The 10,000-nt window shown below is 50.8% G+C and overlaps 1 pseudogene; it reads right to left on the reverse strand.

Moving 5' to 3' along the window:
- Positions 1-7,576: 7,576 nt before the first annotated feature.
- LOC143023950 (uncharacterized) overlaps positions 7,577-10,000 on the reverse strand; it is a 46,977-nt pseudogene continuing 44,553 nt past the window's right edge.

Genomic DNA, 10,000 nt, shown 5'->3' on the forward strand with positions numbered 1-10,000 from the left:
ATCAGCAAATTCTCTAATTATATTTTCTTATTTTCTTAACGAGACTATGGTCAAATATCGAGAAATTGATAAAAAAAAAATGCAAAAGTATTGCCCTATAACTTTAGTTTTCTATAGTCTATCATAGCGCCGCTCACCATTTTCTGTACTTGTTGACCTCCTTCCATATCCTTCGGAAGCCTTGGGACGGGAGGTGTGAACACATCCTGGACCTGTATACTGCTCGTTGGTGACTGGTGAGCCCCGTTCTCTCCCAGTCTTCTGCACACGTCCGTGGTAATAGCTGCTCTTTTCTCACATTCATTCAATCAAGGCTATTCCTATGCTTTATCTCACTTGTTATATTTACCTAAAAATAGTAAGTAGCCATTAGTTTATTGGTGAATTGAAATCCGTTTGTATTTCGTCAGTAGTTAGTTGTGGTGTTTATGATCATGTATAATTGTAGTCACTAGCAGTGTCTACGATTTTTTTTATTACTTGAGGACAAAACATCCTGCTCTTGAAGACAAGACCAACGTTTTCTTTGAAAAAAAAAGATGAAAAAACGACGAAGAAGAAGAAAATCGAAAATATTTCGACAACAAACTTCAAAGTTTAATGACGCTTCCTGTGAGATCGCCGTGTTGACTGCAAAGAGCAAGAAGAACCATAAGATCGGAGATTCTCTCATAAAACCAAGTCTACTTCGTCCAGCAAAACTCGTTCTGGAGAAAGAGTGCAAACAAGCTTTCCCAGAATTCACTATCAAACTATACAGTCAAGGAAAGGATCGATGAACTGTCTCAAGAAACCAAAGATTAAATTCTCGACCATTCTCCTGTTTTTGCCATTCAATGTAACGAAACGACCGACATGGCCCAGTGTTCTTACCTACTGGTGTATGCTCGTTTCGTGTTAGGCAACTGTGTAAAAGAGGAAATACTGTTCTGGCACCCAATGAAATGTTGTACAAGAGCAACAGCTATTTTTCATGATGTATCAAACTTTTCGGGAAACAAACTTTGGTGGAGTTCGTTGCTGGTATGGGTGTGTACAGATGGAGCTCCAGCCATGCTTGGTCTGCAGACTGGATTCATCACAAGGGAGAAAGAGAAAAATCCACCTGTTGTATTTACATACTGCATCCTTCGTTGTGAAACCTCGAGTGTTGAAATAAGGGATCTCTTTAACATGACTGTCAAGGTCCTCAACTTGACCAAGTGTGGAGCCTAAAGAGTCGGCTTTTCAAACTGTTGTGGAAAGATATGGAATATGAAGATGAAGCCTTGCTTTTTCACACGAACGGACGATGACTCTCAAGGGGGAATAGGTTTGGACAACTTTATGAACAACGAGAAGTAGCAATATTTCTAGATTCTCATCTGGAGGTAGGGCTCAACGACAAGTTTGGGTTCGGGCCTGGGCCTGGGCTCGGGCTTGTACCTGGGTTCGGGCTTGGGCTCGGGTTCGGGCCTGGGCCTGGGCTCGGGCTTGTGCCTGGGTTCGGGCTTGGGCTCGGGTTCGGGCCTGGGCTCAGGCTTGGGCTCGGGGCTTGGGCTCGGGTTTCGACTCGGACCTGGGCTCGGGCCTGGGCTCGGGCTCGGGCTCGGGCTCGGTCCTGGGCTCAGGCCTGGGCTCGAGCTCGGGCATGGGCTTGGGTCGGGCCTGGGCTCGGGTTCGGGCTCGGGCTCGGGCCTGGGCTCGGGCCTGGGCTCGGGCCTGGGTTCGAGCTTGGGCTCGGGCCTGGGTTCGAGCTTGGGCTAGGGCTCGGGCTCGGGACTGGACTCGGGCTCGGTCTCGGACTTGGGCCTGGGCTCGGGCCTGGGCTCGGGCTCGAATCTGGGCTCAGCTCTGGGCTCAGGCCTGGGCTGGTGCCTAGGCTTTGGTTCAGGCTCGGGTCTGGGATCAGGCACTGGCCCGAGCCCTAGCCTAAGCCCGCGCCCAGGCCCGAACCCAGGCCTGAGCCCGAGCCCGGGCAAGAGCCCGAACCCGAGCCTGGGCAAGAGCCCGAGTCCGAGCCCGAGTCCGAGCCCGAGCACGGGGAAGAGCCCGAGGCCAGGCCCAAGCCCGAACCTGAGCCCAGGCCCGAGCCCGTGCCCGAGCCCAGACCCGAGCACAGGCCCGAGTCCAGACCCGAGCCCAGGCCCGACCACGAGCTCAGGCCCGAACCCGTGCCCGTGCCCGTGCCCAGGCCCGAGCCCGAGCCCAGGCCCAAGCCAGATCCGGGGCCCAAGCCCAAGGCGGGGACCAAGCCCGAGCCGAGGCCCGAGACCGAGCCCAGGACTAAGCTCGAGCCCAAGTCTAGGCCCAACCACAGACCCAAGCCTAGGCCCGAGCCCAGGTCCGAGCACAGAACCGAGTCCGAGCCCAGGCCTGGCCCCGAGCCCGACCCCGAGCCCGAGCCCAGACCCGAGCCGAGCTGGGGAGACCAGGACTCCATTCACTGCAAGCACTCACAAGCATTCAAACATGCACTCAGTCAGTCACACATACAAACACTCATACAGGCACTCACACATGTATTCAGTCAAACACACCAAGAGGCACACAATCTCACACACACAGTTACCTGCCTACCGGGACGCTGGGGTGACCAGGGACTGGTCACCTGCCTACCGGGACGCTGGGGCAACTCCTTGTCACCTGCCAACCGGGACGCTGGGGCGGCCGTGGAACGATCGCCTGCCTACCGGGACGCTGGGGTGACCAGGAAATCCATTCACTTCAAACACTCACAAGCATTCGAACATGCACTCAGCCAGTCACACATACAAACACTCATACAAGCACTCACACATGTATGCACACAATCTCTAACACACAGATACCTGCCTACCGGGACGCTGGGGTGACCAGGGACTGGACACCTGCCTACCGGGACGCTGGGGCAACTCCTTGTCACCTGCCAACCGGGACGCTGGGGCGACCGTGGAACGATCGCCTGCCTACCGGGACGCTGGGGTGACCAGGACTCCATTCACATCAAACACTCAAACAGGCACTCATGTATGCAGTCAAGCATACCAAAAGACACACCCTCAAACACACAGTTACCTGCCTACCGGGACGCTGGGGTGACCAGGGACTGGACACCTGCCTACCGGGACGCAGGGGTAATTTCTTGTCACCTGCCAACCGGGACGCTGGGGCGACCGTGGAATGATCGCCTGCCTACCGGGACGCTGGGGTGACCAGTAAATCCATTCACTTCAAACACTCACAAGCATTCAAACATGCACCTAGGCAGTCACACATACTAACACTCATACAGGCCTTCACACATGTATGCAGTCAAATATACCAAAGACACACCCTCAAACACACAGTTACCTGCCTACCGGGACGCTGGGGTGGCCAGGGACTGGGCACCTGCCTACCGGGACGCGGGGGTAATTTCTTGTCACCTGCCAACCGGGACGCTGGGGCGACCGTGGAACGATCGCCTGCCTACCGGGACGCTTGGGTGACCAGTAAATCCATTCACTTCAAACATTCACAAGCATTCAAGCATGCACTCAGCCAGTCACACATACAAACACTCATACAGGCACTCACAAATGCATGCAGTCAAATATACCAAAGACACACCCTCAAACACACAGTTACCTGCCTACCGGGACGCTGGGGTGACCAGGGACTGGGCACCTGCCTACCGGCCGCGGGGGTAATTTCTTGTCACCTGCCAACCGGGACGCTGGGGCGACCGTGGAACGATCGCCTGCCTACCGGGACGCTTGGGTGACCAGTAAATCCATTCACTTCAAACATTCACAAGCATTCAAGCATGCACTCAGCCAGTCACACATACAAACACTCATACAGGCACTCACACATGTATGCAGTCAAATATACCAAAGACACACCCTCAAACACACAGTTACCTGCCTACCGGGACGCTGGGGTGACCAGGGACTGGACACCTGCCTACCGGGACGCTGGGGCAACTCCTTGTCACCTGCCAACCGGGACGCTGGGGCGACCGTGGAACGATCGCCTGCCTACCGGGACGCTGGGGTGACCAGGACTCCATTCACTGCAAGCACTCACAAGCATTCAAACATGCACTCAGCCAGTCACACATACTAACACTCAAACAGGCACTCATGTATGCAGTCAAACATACCAAAAGACACACCCTCAAACACACAGTTACCTGCCTACCGGGACGCTGGGGTGACCTGGGACTGGACACCTGCCTACCGGGACGCTGGGGCAACTCCTTTTCACCTGCCAACCGGGACGCTGGGGCGACCGTGGAACGATCGCCTGCCTACCGGGACGCTGGGGTGACCAGGACACCATTCACTTCAAACACTCAGAAGCATTCAAGCATGCACTCAACCAGTCATACATACAAACACTCATACAGGCACTCACACATGTATTCAGTCAAACATACCAAGAGGCACACAATCTCAAACACACAGTTACCTGCCTACCGGGACGCTGGGGTGACCAGGGACTGGACATCTGCCTACCGGGACGCTGGGGCAACTCCTTGTCACCTGCCAACCGGGACGCTGGGGCGACCGTGGAACGATCGCCTGCCTACCGGGACGCTGGGGTGACCAGGACTCCATTCACTGCAAGCACTCACAAGCATTCAAACATGCACTCAGCCAGTCACACATACAAACACACAAACTGGCACTCACACGTATATGCATTCAAATATACCAAGAATCACACAGCCTCAAACACACAGTTACCTGCCAACCGGGACACTGGGTGACCAGAGGTTGGACACCTGCCTACCGGGACGCAGGGGAACTCCTTGTAACCTGCCCACGGGGGCGCTGGGGTGATCGTGGAGCGATCGCCTGCCTACCGGAACGCTGGGGTGACCAGGACTCCATTCACTGCAAACACTCACAAGCATTCAAACATGCTCATAAGCAGATCCAGATCTCGCGTTCTTCCATACACACATTCCAGACAGAAGGGGCGTTTAATGGAAATTGACGTCGCTCGGCAGCTTGCAGGCACCATGGAAAGAAAAGTAAGTGACTTTGTCTATGTAAGATCACGTATGTATTTACACAATATAGAAGATAAAATGTATAGTCGCAGGCTTTCATATCTGTGCTTTCATTGGCTTTGAAATCACTTATGATGTCTGACTGTACTATTTTATCTCCTATATTGCGTCTGCGTGTTTGCGTGTGTGTGTGAGTCTGTGTGTGTGTATGACCCATGAAATGCACATGCATGTCACATGCTGCATGTGATTTTCTCGTGGGATGCGGGATGTTTCGTGTGGTGCTCGTGCATGTGTGTCATGGTCCCGCGTGATGAGAGCGCATGTCGCGAAGCGCAAAAGACTGATTTGTAAGGTTCATAGCGCACGGAAGTCCCCGCAAAACGGTGTGCTTGTAGGTTGACTATGTGTATGGGTGAATGTGTGTAGGGAAGAACGCGAGATCTGAATCTGCTTATGAGCATGATTGAATGCTTGTGAGTGCTTGCAGTGAATGGAGTCCTGGTCACCCCAGCGTCCCGGTAGGCAGGCTAACGTTCCACGGTCGCCCCAGTGTCCCGGTTGGCAGGTGACAAGGAGTTGCCCCCGCGTCCCGGTAGGCAGGAGTCCAGTCCCTGGTCACCCCAGCGTCCCGGTTGGCAGGTAACTGTGTGTTTGCGGGTGTGCATTTGGTATATTTGACTGTATACATGTGTGAGTGCCTGTATGAGTGTTTGTATGTGTGACTGGCTGAGTGCATGCTTGAATGCTTGTGAGTGTTTGAAGTGAATGGAGTCCTGGTCACCCCAGCGCCCCGGTAGGCAGGCTATCGTTCCACGGTCGCTCCAGCGTCCCGGTTGGCAGGTGACAAGGAGTTGCCCCAGCGTCCCGGTAGGCAGGTGTCCAGTCCCTGGTCACCCCAACGTCCCGGTAGGCAGGTAACTGTGTGTTTGAGGGTGTGCCTTTGGTATATTTGACTGCATACATGTGTGAGTGCCTGTATGAGTGTTTGTATGTGTGACTGGCTGAGTGCATGCTTGAATGCTTGTGAGTGTTTGAAGTGAATGGAGTCCTGGTCACCCCAGCGTCCCGGTAGGCAGGCGATCGTTCCACGGTCGCCCCAGCGTCCCGGTTGGCAGGTGACAAGGAGTTGCCCCAGCGTCCCGGTAGGCAGGTGTCCAGTCCCTGATCACCCCAGCGTCCCGGTAGGCAGGTAACTGTGTGTTTGAGGGTGTGTCTTTTGGTATGTTTGACTTCATACATGAGTGAGTGCCTGTATGAGTGTTAGTATGTGTAACTGCCTAGGTGCATTTTTGAATGCTTGTGAGTGTTTGAAGTGAATGGAGTCCTGGTCACCCCAGCGTCCCGGTAGGCAGGTGATCGTTCCACGGTCGCCCCAGCGTCCCGGTTGGCAGGTGAAAAGGAGTTGCCCCAGCGTCCCGGTAGGCAGGTGTCCAATCCCTGGTCACCCCAGCGTCCCGGTAGGCAGGTAACTGTGTGTTTGAGATTGTTTGCCTCATGGTATGTTTGACTGCATATATGACTGAGTGACTGTATGAGTGTTAGAATGTGTGACTGCCTACGTGCATGTTTGAGTGCTTGTGAGTGAAGTGAATGGATTTCCTGGTCACCCCAGCGTCCCGGTTGGCAGGTGACGAGGAGTTGCCCCAACGTCCCGGTAGGCAGGTGTCCAGTCCCTGGTCACACCAGCGTCCCGGATGGCAGGTAACTGTGTGTTTGAGGGTGTGCCTCTTGGTATGTTTGACTTCATACATGAGTGAGTGCCTGTATGAGTGTTTGTATGTGTGACTGGCTGAGTGCATGCTTGAAGGCTTGTGAGTGTTTGAAGTGAATGGATTTCCTGGTCACCCCAGCGTCCCGGTAGGCAGGCGATCGTTCCACGGTCGCCCCAGCGTCCCGGTTGGCAGGTGACAAGGAGTTGCTCCAGCGTCCCGGTTGGCAGGTGACAAGGAGTTGCTCCAGCGTCCCGGTAGGCAGGTAACTGTGTGTGTGAGGGTGTGCCTTTGGTGTGTTTGACTGAATACATGTGTGAGTGCCTGTATGAGTGTTTGTATGTTTGGCTGGCTGAGTGCACGTTTGAATTCTTGTGAGTGCTTGCAATAAATGGAGTCCTGGTCACCCCAGCGTCCCGGTAGGCAGGCGATCGTTCCGTGGGGTCGCCCCAGCGTCCCGGTTGGCAGGTGACAAGGAGTTGCCCCAGCGTCCCGATAGGCAGGTGTCCAGTCCCTGGTCACCCCAGCGTCCTGGTTGGCAGGTAACTATCATTTTGATATTGTGTGCCTTTTGGTGTGTTTGAGTGCATACATGTGTGAGTGCCTGTTTGGGTGGTTGTATGTGTGACTGCCTGAGTGCATGTTTGAGTTCTTGTGAGTGCTTGCAGTGAATGGAGTCCTAGTCACCCCAGCGTCCCGGTAGGCAGGGGTCAGTTCCTGGGCACCTCAGCGTCCAGGTAGGCAGTGAGCTGTGTGTTTGAGGGTGTGGCTCCTGCTATGTTTGACTGTCTACCTGTATGAATACCTTGTTTGTTCGTATACATGATTGCCTTACTGTATGTTAGAATATTTGTTTGATTGTCTACCAGTGTGAGTACCTTATCCGTTTGTATACATGATTGCCTTACTGTATGTTTGAATATTTGTGATTGTTCGCAGTGAATGGAGTCTTGGGCACCCCCAGCGTCCCGGCACCAGGCGGGCAGTTGACCAGAAGTTGCCCCAGAGTCTCGGTAGGCAGGCAACTGTGTGTATGACTGTGTGACTCTTGGTATATTTCATTATGTACGTGTCCGAGTACAAAGAATAATAGGCAGATACACCACATGGCTAAGATATGTAGACAACATATTAATCATAACATCCAAAACCACAAATATCCACAAATATCCAAACCAAAAACTTATTATTAAATGATGTACACGAATAGTTCAAATTCACATTGGAAGGAGACAACACTCATTAGAACAGATTTCAGCCCAAAATATAAAGCACACAGAAAACAAACCAACAAAAAAGATTATATTCACTCTCTATCAGGTCACAGTGAAAGAATTAAATTAGGTATATTTACTGAATTCTTCCTACGTGCATACAGAATATGTAGCGCAGAATATATAGCAGAGAAAACAAAACACATTGTTTCAATTTTTCAAAAATGAAATATCATAAGAGATTAATTATTAAGAAAAAATTATAAAGAAATAATGGAAAGTACAAAAAGTAAAAAGAAAAATAATAAAATAATAATAATAATGATAATGATGATAATAATAATAATAATAACAATAATAATAATAATAATAATAAAGATAATAATAATAATAATAATAATAATAATAATAATAATAATAATAATAATAATAATAATAATAATAATAATAATAATAATAATAATAATAATAATAATAATAATAATAATAATAATAATAATAATAATAATAATAATAATAATAATAATAATACATACATACATACATACATATACCAAGGCTTTTTTTCCCCATACCAGGGGGGTAGCCAAAAAGGACAAGGCACAAAAACATTCCCACCCATTTCATCCCCGAAAACACTCCACACCCCTCCACACCCCACCACCCAGGTCAGAAGCAGTGTCGCAGGACACAGCACATCCACAGCAAGGCCGCTTCATTAAATCGGCGACCCCCCCTCTCCGTCCCCCCATATATAAAGGAGAGGACGGGGAGAAATCCCTTCGGGCTGCGTCAAAAATTTTTGCTCACACACACTACCTCACCCCCATTCCCCCGTCCAATCCACCTTATGCATCACAACATTTTCCATATACAACCATTCTCCATTCACCCCTGTCTTCTGTCCTCTCCCGTCCTTCCTCAACAGACATTCCCCTCTTCCCCAAAGCCCCCTTCACCCCATCCATCCATCTCATCCTAGGACGTCCCCTCATGTTCACTCCCTCCACATCTGCCTTCCATACCTCCTTTACTAGTCTTTCTTCACTCATTCTTTCCATGTGTCCAAACCATCCTAATACTTTTTCATCCACCCTATCTCCCAGCTCCCTTTCCATCCCTGTTCTCCTCCTCACTTCCTCAATTCTCACTCTATCTAGCCTAGTAACCCCCATCATACTTCTCAGACACTTCATCTCAAACACATTCAAGTTCCTTCTCTCTTCCTCTCTCATGTTCCATGTTTCTGCTCCATACAGTGTTGTTGGCACAATCACTCCTTCATACAGTCTCCTCTTAGCATCCATTCCCAGATTCCTATTCCTCATTACACTTTTTAAACCACCAAGGCATTTACTCGCTTCTCTCAATCTACATTCTACCTCCACCTTCACTCCACCCTTTCCTGCCACATTTGCACCCAAGTATCTAAAACTATCCACTTCCTCCAGTTGCTCTCCCTTAATGCTCACTTCCAGATTACTGCCACTTTCACCCCTTGTACATCTCATCACCTTACTTTTACCCACATTTATCTTCAGCTTTCTTCTATCACGCACTCTCCCAAACTCTGTCACCAGCTTCCTCAATCCCTCCTCCGATCCTGCCATAAGCGCAGTGTCGTCCGCAAACAACAGCTGGCTCACCTCCCACTTTTCTCCATTTTCCTTACCCATCACTAATCCCTGACCCACTACCCTTGCATTCACCTCTCGCACCACCCCATCCATGTATAAGTTGAACAGCCAGGGTGACATAACGCATCCCTGACGAAGTCCCACCTTTACCTCGAACCACTCACTCTCTCCATTTCTAATCCTGACACAAGCTCTACTACTCTCATAAAAACTCTTGACAGCTCCCAGAAGCTTTCCTCCTATCCCGTATATCCGCAAAACCTCCCACAGTGCCTTTCTGTCTACCCTGTCGTAAGCCTTTTCCAGATCCATAAAGGCCCAAAAAACATCCTTCCCCTTACCTATAGCTTTCTCACATATCTGTCTTACCACAAAGATCTGATCTACACAACCTCTACCTGTCCTAAACCCACACTGTTCCTCACCAATTACTCCCTCTGTTCCTCTCCTAATCCTCTCAATCAAGATCCTCCCATA

Source organism: Oratosquilla oratoria, unplaced genomic scaffold (genome assembly GCF_046742065.1).
Source record: "Oratosquilla oratoria isolate Oo_2021 unplaced genomic scaffold, ASM4674206v1 SCAFFOLD72, whole genome shotgun sequence".
NCBI lineage: Eukaryota > Metazoa > Arthropoda > Malacostraca > Stomatopoda > Squillidae > Oratosquilla > Oratosquilla oratoria.